The sequence below is a fragment of the Melospiza georgiana genome, chromosome 1, assembly GCF_028018845.1.
Source record: "Melospiza georgiana isolate bMelGeo1 chromosome 1, bMelGeo1.pri, whole genome shotgun sequence".
Lineage (NCBI taxonomy): Eukaryota > Metazoa > Chordata > Aves > Passeriformes > Passerellidae > Melospiza > Melospiza georgiana.
The window spans coordinates 66,397,128-66,409,526 of record NC_080430.1 but is presented as its reverse complement, the minus strand read 5'-3'; the positions used below and the strand labels follow the sequence as shown (position 1 = coordinate 66,409,526).

At 41.3% G+C, this 12,399-nt stretch overlaps 1 protein-coding gene across 11 annotated transcripts in view; it reads left to right on the top strand.

Moving 5' to 3' along the window:
* Positions 1–12,399, top strand: part of ATXN1 (ataxin 1) — a 368,814-nt gene that overhangs the window by 171,184 nt on the left and 185,231 nt on the right. For 10 of the 11 annotated variants that reach the window (XM_058027067.1, XM_058027093.1, XM_058027084.1 and 7 more), the window contains one exon: positions 5,554–5,648. The exons of the other annotated variant lie outside the window; for it this stretch is intronic. The gene's annotated coding sequence lies outside the window, so the exon portion shown is untranslated. The remainder of the gene's footprint in view (positions 1–5,553; positions 5,649–12,399) is intronic. 11 annotated transcript variants of the gene reach the window in all.

Genomic DNA, 12,399 nt, shown 5'->3' with positions numbered 1-12,399 from the left:
TAGGAATGATTAAAAAAAAAACCAAAACAGAATCCCAACAATTGTATATTTGAGCTCACCAACATAAAAATGTGACTGAAAAATTGTGACATAAGCCTAAGCATCAGCTAATTGTTATGGTGAATGGAATAATCTTCCATGGAGCTGTGAGTGACCAACGTGTTATAGTGCATGGGGGCCCTATTAATGCACAGAGTATTGACAGAGCATATGGTAACTACTTAAAAACATGCCATATATAACATGCTTTTTGTACTGTTGTGTAAACTGCATTCTAATGTGTAACTGAGGATATAGGTAGTCTTAAAAAAAATTTTTGTGCTGTAGCATTTGCTAGCAATATGGTATATGGCCAGGATGTACAGTAGATATTCAAATTCAGTATGCTGCAGAATTTGTGAATTTGCATGTGAAAATACTTGTCATTTCTGGAAATACCCTGAAGTGTAACTGTCCACAACCTTCCTCTTCTAAATTATTATTAAATACTTGTTTTCAAAGCTGAATCTTTAGCCATTTGGAGTATGAATTTCATAGCTAGTAATTTTAAAATCTTATAGTCAGGACTGTGACCCAGAATTTTTTTTTACCATTTTTGCTGTCCTTTTGATTAATATGTGTGAAGTACCAAAGCCTGTGTACCTCAATGCTGTTCATTACCCTGCCTTTTGGAAAAATTGAGGAAGAGCTAGGAAGAGACACAGGCAGGACCAGAGAGCCTTATGCAGTTCAATCCAGAGATCATTTCTCCTGGTATCACTTGGCTGAGGAGAGATAATAGCTCATGCCTCTGGTCAGAACTGTGTAGTAACATGTGAACCCTTGGGAGTAGGGTGTTCAAACCTGGGAGATGTCCTTCCTGGGGGGACATTTTGGAGCCTCCAGGAGTGGATCATGGGAATGCTGGGGCTCTTTCAGCTCAAACTGTGAAAGCTGGGGCCTCACCTGCCTGTGTGCTGTTCAGAGATGGGGAGCTGCCTGCATGCAGGTAACCAGATTTTAATTTTTCATCTTGCCCCTGCAGCAGCTGCTCCTCATGGGTTTTTTTTCCTGCTGCTCTGTGCTGCTGCAGGGTCAGGTTTACCCTGAGAACATATGCTTGTGGGTGCTCCATGCCAGTGCTGCAGCTGAGGTATGGGATCAGAAGAAGAATGAGGAATGTGGTGGCTGCCTGTGAACCTGCTCACCTTCTGCACACTTTCAGGAGACCTATAAAATAAGGCAACTAATTGCTAAGGCTGGAGTTTGTTTAAATACAACTCAATTGTTGCATAATGTCTATTACCTAAATTTTTCTATCCTTTTGGAATGTTGCCCCTCAGGGATAACTGGATACAAGTGTTGCACTGCGTGTGCATAAAGGCAGGAATATTCCTACAGGCTGCTGCAGCCCTCTCTGGAGGTTGTGAGTGGCAGTGTTTGTTTGCAGCATAATGGTGGGTTTTAGTTTGTACTCTGTGGTGGCAGCAGTGACCAGTGACTGTGGTCTGTGAACCTGTTGGCTTGGAGCCTGCCTCTGAGGAGCAGGGACTCAGGAAAGCAAAGCTGGCTGTCAGCTGGTGCAGTTGTTCTATGGTAGGCTTCGCTTTTATCGGGAAAACCTTGCAAGTGGGAGAAGATTGAAAGCTTGCTTGGCCTTTCTGCAGGTGAAGAGAGGTCATAAAAGTTATTTTTTTGGGATGCCAATTGTTTTTTAGAATTCTAATTATACTGTTTCATTTTAATGTAACTTTCCCTGGTTTTTCCCCTGTCCATTTTGAGTCAAGTAGCACTTCTGTCTTTCTGTTTAACAATATGTGCAGTTGTTGCTATCCCCTCCCCCCAAAATTCTTTATTGATCTGATAAAGTAGTTAAATGAGGTGACTTTGAAAATATAATAGGATAGCTAAGTGAATCTATATAAAAATTTATGTTTAACAGAGAGCATATTTGACAAAGTTAGCCAACATTCTGTGAGCAGTGTTATAGTTATGGCTGTTTTCAGACAACTTGAAAGCCTTCTGGAGAACTCATCCTCTGGAGTAAAATGTTTTCTGCTTGTTTCTCTTATGAAAGGGAATAAAGTGTTACTGTTGTCAGAATCCATTCATTTCTCATACCTTGTAGTAAATGATAACACTCCCCTTCCTGTTTTTGAGATACTGAAACATGGAAGTGAAAAATGCCTCATTTAATTATTTAGATATAGGCAAATAATAATGTTTTCCCCTTTTCTTGCACTATTTCTGACTGCTCTATAAAAATTCCACTGCACCCCTGGTAGGTGAAATGGTGTGGGCCTGAAACAAGAGAAACCATTCCTAAAAGTTCAGCCTGGCTCATATCTGAATGTGCTGCCTCTCATGCTTCACTGCGAATGCACATCAACCCACTGGTGTGATAACATGGAATGAGCTGCAGTCACCCAAACCTTTGCTTCATCTTGAGCAGTCAGGCTGGCAGGAGTGGAAAATGCTCCTCAGCAGCAGGTTTGATGCTTAGGAAAACTGATTTAGGAGTAAATTCTTGCTCCGATGGCGACAGCCTTGCTCCTGCTGTGTGCCATTGGTGACAGAGGAGGAGCAGCAGGCCATGCCAGGTTGGGTACCCCTGGCATGGGCCCTGCCCATACGTGGTTGCAGGGAGGGGCTTGATGGGGGGGTAGAGCTCTTCCTGCTGGGACTCATGGCACCTTGCTGGAGTTCAGCTGAACAGTGTAATTAGTATCATTCTAGCTCCCAGTCAGCTGTAATCGGTACCAGGAAGGCGCTTCTCTTTGCATAACCTATTAGAAAAGCTATTTTAACTTCCTACATGTATGCCTTATATGGAAGAACAGGCAGCATGCTGATTTGACTGGCAACTGTGAAATCTGCATCAAAATGCTTGTACCAATCATCCTTTAGGCCAGCGAGGGGAAAGTACTGCTGGGTGTGCAGGGTGCTCATACCTGAGCTGGGGGCAAATGCCGACTCTGGTCCCCACTGGTGTCAAGGGAGTTAGTGGCTGAACTAGGGAAGCTGATCTGGGCAATCTTCCAGCCTGAAGGATGTGAGGCAAAAACGGATGGGAGGAACTGTAAGTGATATGAGGGAAGCAGTAGGCTAGGAGAAGAAGGGTCCAATAAAATCAAGTAATAAAATACATCCATAAAACTGCAGGACCTGAAGTTTGAAACAGTAGCTCTATGCTTACATGCTTGGCACAACTTTCATTTCTAATTTGTCTGCTTCCTTCAGGCTTCCTCTTGCCAGAGAGGTGGTCTGTACGCTCACTGTCTGCAGCTGGAGAGTCCCTGCTCTGCTCATGCCAGTGGTGATAGAGGACCACAGGGAGATAAGAGTTCTCACTGTAGCAGTCATTGCTCTTGGGTGGGTGTGCTTGGCTGGTTTTCCAGATCATAGACTTCAGGCAGTAAGGCATTAGAAATATTATAGTCTATTAAATGTACTGTGGAGTGTTTGGCTGCACTAACTGCTGCTTTTAATAGAGCTCAGATCTGACATTTTTGGGACTGAGAGAGTTTGGATGTAAACTTTGTTAAATTGGTTTTGAAAAAGGAAGTTCTTTCATGCTTTGAAGGGAAAAAAATATGAAGACAGAACTGCAAGTCTCTTCCTTAAATCAAAGTTTTCTGCCTGAAATGGGAACAGCTCAGCAGAACAGTTTAAGTAAACATGGCCATAACTGCTTATCTGAGACATTGGCATCCTCTCTTCTTACTGTGTTACTTTTTTGTGGTATCCTGGCGTCTCTCAGTCACTGATGTGTTTGTTCTCACAGCACCTCCTTTGTAGGCATATGCTTTTGTGTCCATTTGATAGCTGCTACCAAGATTTGAGGCATTATCTGAAGACCTTGCTCCAGGAGTGTACCTTTTCTACACCTCTGCAGATGAGATTTTGGAACTGCTGTCTGAACAGTCTTTCCTGCCTCCAGCTCTGAATTTCTCTCTGTCTCTGTTGTGGCTTCTTTATTTATTAAGCAGGGGAAAAAACAGAGGCAACTGTTTCTGAGTCATCCCAAGTCAGTGTTCAGGACAGGACAAAATCTAGGCCAGTGACAGCTGGTGTACAGTTGTAGCCTGTGTGGGGGGTCAGTATAAACTGGGAGATTCACTGAAAATCACGTTATGTATGTGAGAGTGCAAGGAATTAGGTACCATACTGTAAAGCTGGTGCCTGAGAATGGGATCATGATTCTTCTCCTAGGTAGGAAAAATGCACCATATTGTGAGAATGACTTATTGATACCTAACATTACAGCTTGGGTGAGTTTTGCCTTTGTATGTTAAAATAATGTAGACCTACAGTGTGTTTTTTATCCAGGAGGCATTGCCACCTGCAAATAACTTCTTTGCACTCCAAGTTCTTCCACTGTACCGTTGCTTGAAACTTCATTATTGAAATTAATTTTAAAGTTAATGCTTTGCTCTTAAGACCAGCCTCTAAAGAAAGAAATTTGTTTTTATTTGTACATGAACAACAAGAAGAATGTTTTAGTTATAGAATGTAGGATTGTAATTTATTTGATAGGTCTATAAAGTAAGAAATTCAGTGATGTTTCATAGAGCACTTCTGTGTGTTCTATAACATCTTCTTCAAAGTAATGGAAGAATAAGAAATGAGAAGTGAGAGATGCTTTGTGTTTTTTCATGGGAATGAATGTGTCTGTACATTTTTGAGGCTCTAGTAGAAGTTCTTCCTCATTTTGGTTATGTTACAAGAAATAAAATCAATTATAAGGAAAAAGAGAAAAAGAAAACTGTGCCTCTTGCTTACTTTTGTTGTGATTCCAACAAGCGTGCATCAGGTCATGGGAAGTGATCTCAGCCATATTTTTAGTTACAGTTTGAAAAATTATGTTTTGTCATGAAATAGTGCCCAGAATTTTAAAGCTAGTACACATGCAGATGTAAGTATATTGCACTGCCAATGCCAATCTAGTACATAAAGAGCTTCACAACCGTTTGGATCTGCTCTTCTTTCATAATGGGCTGCAACTTGTTTACTAATGCTTGAAAGCATGTACACATCAAATAAATCTCTGGTATTTGGGCCATAGTGTACCAGCATTATGCAAAGGGAAGATTAACCACACTCAGTATTAAGCTACGATCCACTTCACTCTTGATTCTTCACCATAGTAAATCAACCAAACCATCAAAGAACAGAATTAATGGAAGGGTTCCTCAGACAATAGATTTATTTCCATGTTTATTTGTATTATTGTTAAGAAAAAGGAAATCAGCAGAGCAAATCTGCCTGGAGGCTCAGGACGTTATAAATTAATCAAAAGACATGAAGTGAACTTTTGGGTGTGGAAAACCAGCACCAGATGCAAATGCTACATAGCTGTATCATACGGTGTGTACGGTGTTGCTGCAACAACTGAGAGCAGCACTCCTGCTTTGACTGCTGCTGCTCTCAATAGATAGCCTTTGGCAAGCAGTGTATTGGCAAATCTGACACAGAATGAATTTGCAACATTGACTCAAAAGACTTTCCTTCCATGAAGCATCTTTAATGCATATCATTTTAGCTCTTTCCTGTTTTTACTCTGCTCTCTTTCAGTGAAAAGGTCACGAGAAGCAAGCAGTAGCTGAATTTTTCTGAAGTGCTTTACAGCAGAGAAAGTGGGGAAACCTCTTAAAGTGGTGTCTTATTCCGTAAGTTAAACCTTTTATTCTTCAGTTAATTAATTAATTTATCTTATTTTAATTTTTTAAATCCTATGTATCAGAATAATTGTAGTCACTTAGAAGCTGTCCCCAGGCAGTGAAACTCCTCATCCCCACCTTGGCTTTCCCCCTCCCCCAGAAGTAGTCTGTGCCAAATGAAACCTGTCAGCCCACTTTGGCAGATATAGAAGTGTGCAGCTGACTCAGTCCCTGCCACAAGGTGACTGTCCCTCTGCCCCAGCTGGGGCTGGTCTTTGCATTCCTGCTCAGAGATGTGCCATATTGAGTGTGCGTCTTTTTCTTCGGCACTTGCCCCACAGTGCCCCACCTTTTCTTTGTGCATCCAACTGTAGTAATAGGAGGTTTTTCAGAGACCAAAATGGGAACTTTTTGGCTTTTCCCCTACAGCAATAGCATAGGTATATTTGATGTTGCTACCACTATCACTACAAGAAATAAAAGAGAGAAGACTGTATTAATTTTACAGTAACAGATATAGAGATGTTCTTTAATGTAACTAGAGGTTCAGTTAGTGCTGCTGCCTTACATTGATTCCAATAGAAGGTCAGAGATGTTAAAAAGTGTAGTGCTCAATATTCAAATTTAATTTGTAGCATCAGTTTAGGATGGCTTATAAGTTTAGCTAGCCTTAAGGGTGCTAAGTACTTCCAGCTGAGGCCAGAAGGAATTTCAGCTGGTCAGCAGTTCCTGTTATTTGGCCTGATACTACTTACTATCATTTTCTGGCACACCTGATACTTCTGCATTTTTTTTGCAGGTATGAGTTTCTTTGCTCACATCGCTTTATGCCTCATTTGCTAACTCTTCTGTTCTGGAAAATTGGCAGGATGACAGCATGCAACTCCCTCATCCTTTTGTGTTAGGGCTAATCCTCAGGTTTCTTTCTGATGTGTCTCCAGAAATATGTATTCAGCTGAGGCTGAATGCTGGTTTGATTTGTAATACTAAAATGTGAACAGTGCAGATCACTTTCTGTCTCTTAAAAAAAAAAAATCACAGTAGAGGTGTATATGAAGAGTGTCAGAGTTTTAAACTCAGTCACATAAAATATGTTTCTAAAATACAGATGTACTTTGGCACATGCCAAAGTACTTTGCTGAATCTGGATGTTTGTCTTTGCTTTGTAAACTCGGAACTTTACAATTAACAATTAGATGACTGATTACTTAACAGGTTATGGTATTTTACTGCTCTGAATTGTGCTTTGGCATGACAGACAGATTTTTATTTTGATTTCAGATTATATGACTTTGTTTTACTTCTTTTTTTTGCTTACCATATGATTTAATTAAAGTTTTGTTGCAGTGATTGACAGTTGTTTTATTTGATACCTGTTTATAGACGTTTATTCATTACTTTTTCAGTGTACTGATATTTGTCAGAAGAGAATGGTATTATTTCTTTTGTCAATGAAAATGAGGCTATAAATTACTGTAATTTTGGGATACATTTCTGGTATGAGCAAACAGTATTCCCTTGGTGAGTTTTCTACTGTGGAAAACTAGGTTATGCATAATATATTTTAGAAAAGACCTGTATTCCTCTGAAGAGGAATGGCATTGTGCAACTCCTAGAAACAGAGAAGAATCAAAATGTTTGTATAGTCTTATTCAAAGTATGGAAGCATCTGCAGTGTTGTTCTTCCTTGTTCACAGGGGGGACTGGAAATTACTGCTTCTGGATTCTGCTTGTGATAGATAAATAATTTTTTTTTTTAATCCCTCTTTTGTAGGACATGGGGTGAAGGGTTCAGCTTTCAGCACCTCGGTGCAGTCACCTGCCAGGTTCTTCCCAGAGCCGCCCTGTGCCTGCCACTGGTGCAGGTGTGTTGGGTCCCAAGGTGGCGATACCCCCAGTCACCAAAGAGCAAACGAAGGTCACACAGATGTGTCACACAGATGTGTGACTTTGTATTTTACCGACAAGTTCAAAAGGATTTTGCAAAATTACGACGCGAGTAAGCTGTGGGAGTAGGGAGGATATGATGTATTCTTCCCTGCTAAAATCATTGTGTTAACACTCTTGGCACCACCACTGAACTCCACAGTAACTCGTGGTGTACATTTGAAAAAGGCACCGAGCAGCACACACTGTTTAATTCTGCCTTCTGTTACGCAACAGAGCGTGATTGCCTCAGTGAAGCACATCTGCATTGCGAGAGTAAACTCTCCTGGGAAGCGAGTGCATCTTCCACACAAGTAGGAGTGAGGCGTGGGCTGGGCATTGCTATTTTGGCAAGCAGAGGGAGCCAGTGTTGGAAAGCTGCCTCACCTTTCACTTTCCATGGAACTTACCCTTTCTCCCTGTTTCAGGCACCAACCACTGCCACTTGCTTCTCTTAGTGGTGGCATGGAGATGGGGATGTTTTAAGTGGTTGATTAAAAGCATTTATCAGGGTTTTGGGAACCATGGTCTTTGCTATCTGTCAGGTTTGTTTGTGATCCTTGAGTGGAATAGGCTGTTAGGAAGAAGAATGCACTTTGGAAAAACATCTGGAAGAGCTAAGAAAACATTTTGGTTTTACTAAAATAAGCAAAAGAAAACCACACCTGTGTGATAGTATCTTCTTTAACTGCTAAGTCGGCAGCAGTTGATGGAAGGCACAAAATTCCTGTAACTTTTATATTATGTTTCAGTTTGCTTCTTCCAAGTCTCTCTTTTGCTGGAAGCAAAGTGAAGCTCCTGCTGTCTCAGTTCTGCTGAAGTTCTTCCTGTCATCCTAAGCTTGGTTATCAACCCTCATTTTTCTCCTATCAGCATGCATTACATTTTTATGGCAGTATTTAGCAAAGACTTTCCAACAGTGCCTATGACAGTGTAATTGGACCCCTCTGTCTAACTGAAATTACTCCCTCTTTAATGGGGGGCTCTGGCTGCTTTCTAACAGCTTTCTTTGAGGCAGGCTGGAAGTCTAGTTAGCTGGTCTGTAATGTGGGTGCACAGCATTTCACCAGGCATTAGTCAAAGTAGTTATTCATGGTTTGCTGTTAAACTGTAAGAGTGGAGTGAGTGAGATTCCCCAGGGGTCTGTCCTGGCCTTGGTAATAAAATACTCACTGTTTTCATTATTGAAATGACTGATGGAGCAGAGAGAGCAGTTGTTAATTTTACATAGGATAAAAAGTGTGAAGGGGGGCTGCAGGCTCCTTGGAAGGCAGGATTAGAGTTTTGAGCTGCCCTAGCTAACAGGAGAAATAGTCTGGGAAAAAAACCCTGAAGAATAGTCAGAATACAAACATAGAAGTGCTGTAGAGAGATAGAAATATCCTGTTGCATGAGACAGGATGGGGCTGACTCAGTAGTGGTTCTTCAGAAGGTGGTCTGTGAGCTGGTGTTGGGCTGTGTTGGAGTAATTGTTTGGCCTGGTTTGGTTGAATGCGGTGGTAAAAAAATCACAGCTGGTTCCCAGACCAGCAGAGAAAACCTGTGTCATGTCCTTCTCTCCCTGGCACCAGGGCTGCCAGTGCTCTGCTGAGTGGGCAGCTTTTCTTTTGATCCCCCGCCTGCTTTGGTTCTGACCCTGGAGCTGGTGACCAAGCCTGTAGAGAAGTGTCCCAGCTCAGATCCTCCCAGGCCTGGTCCATGTGCACAGGACAGCGCATCTGAGGAGGGTTGCAGACCTGAGACTGTAGGTGTCATACAGTCATACAAGGAACAAGGGTTCCCCATCCATGTTCCTCAGGAAAGCACTGTTTTAGGGTGTGTAAAGAAAAGGCATGAAATAACTCCTCCACTCCTTTCAGTGTTTGAAATGGCTTAACATCTAGTTTGGGGCACAATGCAGTCAAGAGCCAGCTGGGTGGTGTCCAGGAAGAAGGCAGGAAAAATGATGAAAGATTTGGAAAACATGACCTGGGAAAGAAGATGAAAGAATAGGGATTGTTTAGTCTACAGGGGACAAGGCCAGTAACAGACATGATAGTAGTGTTCAAGTATGTGGAAGGTTCCTGCAGGGAGGAGGGGAATAAACTGTACAGCCTGACTGCTTGGGGCTAGGGCTAAAAGAAATGGGCTCAATATGAAGGTGACAAGACTTAGGTAAACATTTAAGAAAGCTTTGAAATTATAAGGATATTTTGGTCCTGCAGTTATTTGCCTTTGAGGAAGCTGTGGAAGCATCATCACTGGAGGTTTTTATAAAACAGACGAACCTCCTACAGGAATATTTTGGGTATTGCTTTGGGAAAGGAGGTGGAATATATGCTTCTGAAGGTCGTTTCCCAGGAAATAATGAAGAAATCTTATTTATTTATTTTATTCTGTGAACTTAGGTAATTAGGTAATCTAATAACCCAGCAAGTAACTCAAGTGATAGTGACAATTCATTATTGCAACATACCAGTGGTAAATAGACAGCTGATTTATGCACAAAACTCAGTGATGATGATGATACCCTTCTGCTCTCTATTCTAGTTTAAAAAAAAAAATCTGAGCAAGCTAATTTTACTGGAGCGTTTCAAAAGGCTGTTCCTGTAAATATCTTACTCTACACAGAAATAGAGGAAGCAATGTTAGTTGACTTTGCTTATTGAAGTATTGTGCAAACACTATCAGTACCTGTTATTGATTGTACGTAGCACGACCATGGTAAAACCACCAGTACTTTATGAGGCACAGGAGCTGAACTGGAGCAAGACGTGTTTTCAATCTTGATGTCTGTGCACTTTTATGCTTCTTTTATGTGGAGTAGGGAGGGACTGAGAAGAACTAAGCTTTAGTTACCTCATTGCTATCTATACACAATTTATTCTCCATTGTCTTGTTACATTAAGTGCCTTGAGAAATGCCTTGTGGTGTCCTGATGGATACTTTCCTCCCTTTCTTCTTCACTGGAGGATCCCTTCTATGACTTTGAAAGTTCCTGCAGGTCCCCTGAAGTCTTTCAACTCCATTTCTGCTATAGGACCAAAATGTACTTTTCTTTTTGAAACACAATTCTTGTCACTGTGCATGACAGGGAAGAGGAGGTCTCGTGTTGCTACGATGCATGAGAACGAGCTGGGCGATGGAGTTGCTACAGGACACCCTTAGGAGAGTTTCCTGAGTTGGGAGGGCCAGTTTGCCTCTATGCGAGGGCAGCCAGGCTCCTTGTGTCCTGCTCAGTGCAGCCTCTGGTGTGACAATCCTGAAGGATGTTCTGTCACCCTCATCCTGGGCCTAGGAGCAGTGGCAGAGGACGGTGCAGAGTCACCATGTGCCTGGCATGGATTTAGCAAGGCTTATCATAATCCTGGCAGTATCCACACTAACCCTGGGCAGTCAGATATCACCGTGTGTTCCTGTCCCTGGCCCTGCAGCTCTGGCCTCACAGTGCTGTACCTACACCAAGGGACCTGCTGCTGAGCCACTCCTGGTGCTCCTGCACCTGGGAAAGTTGCCCTGAGCACCCAAGAATTGCTGCTCATTACCTCTTTGCAAGAGCTTCCTCTTCCTAGTCTGCTGCTATGCAGGTCTGCGTCCTGATCGAGTGTGATAACAAAATGAGGACACGTATTCACACGTGCACATATGTGCATATATTTTAGTCTCTTGCCTTTTTAAATATGGAATAGCAGTGTGCACATTTCTCTGTCCCAGTGTATCTGCTTTGCATCAGAAAACTAATGTTCCTCATGATCCTGAGTGTCCCATTGCATAAGAAATAAATCAGTACTGCTCTTGCTATGGAGTTTCTTCGGGGGATTTAAACTGCTGATTTAAATTGTGACTAAAATCAGCAATCAGATGAACTTTACAGAAATCACCAGCTTCTAAATCTTGCTTTGCATTTACTCTTTGTAGTTATAGTCCTTAAAGAAGAGAATGCATTCAGTACTTGAAATAATTTCATTTATCTTTTTTTAAACTTGTACTACATTGTATTTCTACAGATGTTCTACCAGTAATCTGCTCCAACATAGATTTCTGTGAGCCTTTAATTTTTCTATTTTTTTTAAATCAATGGTGTGCTTTCTGTTCACTGTTGACTAGATTAGATTTTTTCATGTGACTTGTATCAGGCTATATTCACATTAAAATAAACGTTCAGCAAAAATGCCCAAAAAGGAGATTCTGAAACATTTCTGTCATGCAACTAAATGCTTCCCTAAAACAGGAGCCGAAAAATAGGAGGGGAGAAGAGGAAAAAAAAATCAGCTTGTTTTGCGTTAAAATTAAGTCATTTTTGAAAGGAACTGTTAATTATTATTTTTTTTTGGTCACAGTATCTTAGATAAGAATTTTGGGAATCATCTTGAACTCTTGCATATCGCTTCTGTTAAGAAATTATTTTAACTCCTATTTCCTTCCATCTACAACTTTTTAGTTTCTTTCTTTTGTTTGAACCAGCTATATAACTCAGCCTGGTAAATGCACTGACATGACAGAAACCCTCTTCGGTCTGGCAGAAGATTCTCCTGCTGCAAGCTGTATGGCAGGCCTGGTTTAAGAAGTGCAGTCATTAACTGATAGCAGTCTTGAGGTTTTATTTTCTTTGTGACTTCAGCAGGAAACAACCTTCTCTAAATGTTGATCAAACAACAACCCTGAATTTGAACAGTTTCAACAGATGCCACATTTGAATGTAATATACATTGTCATAACCTAGTTTAGAATATGTCTTAATTTACATACATAAGTGCGTAAGAAAGAAATCACTTATATACATTAATTCACCTGTATGCAGAAGGTGGTGACCTGTCTCCACTGTGCCCGGAGGGGGAGAAGAGGGTTGTGTAGC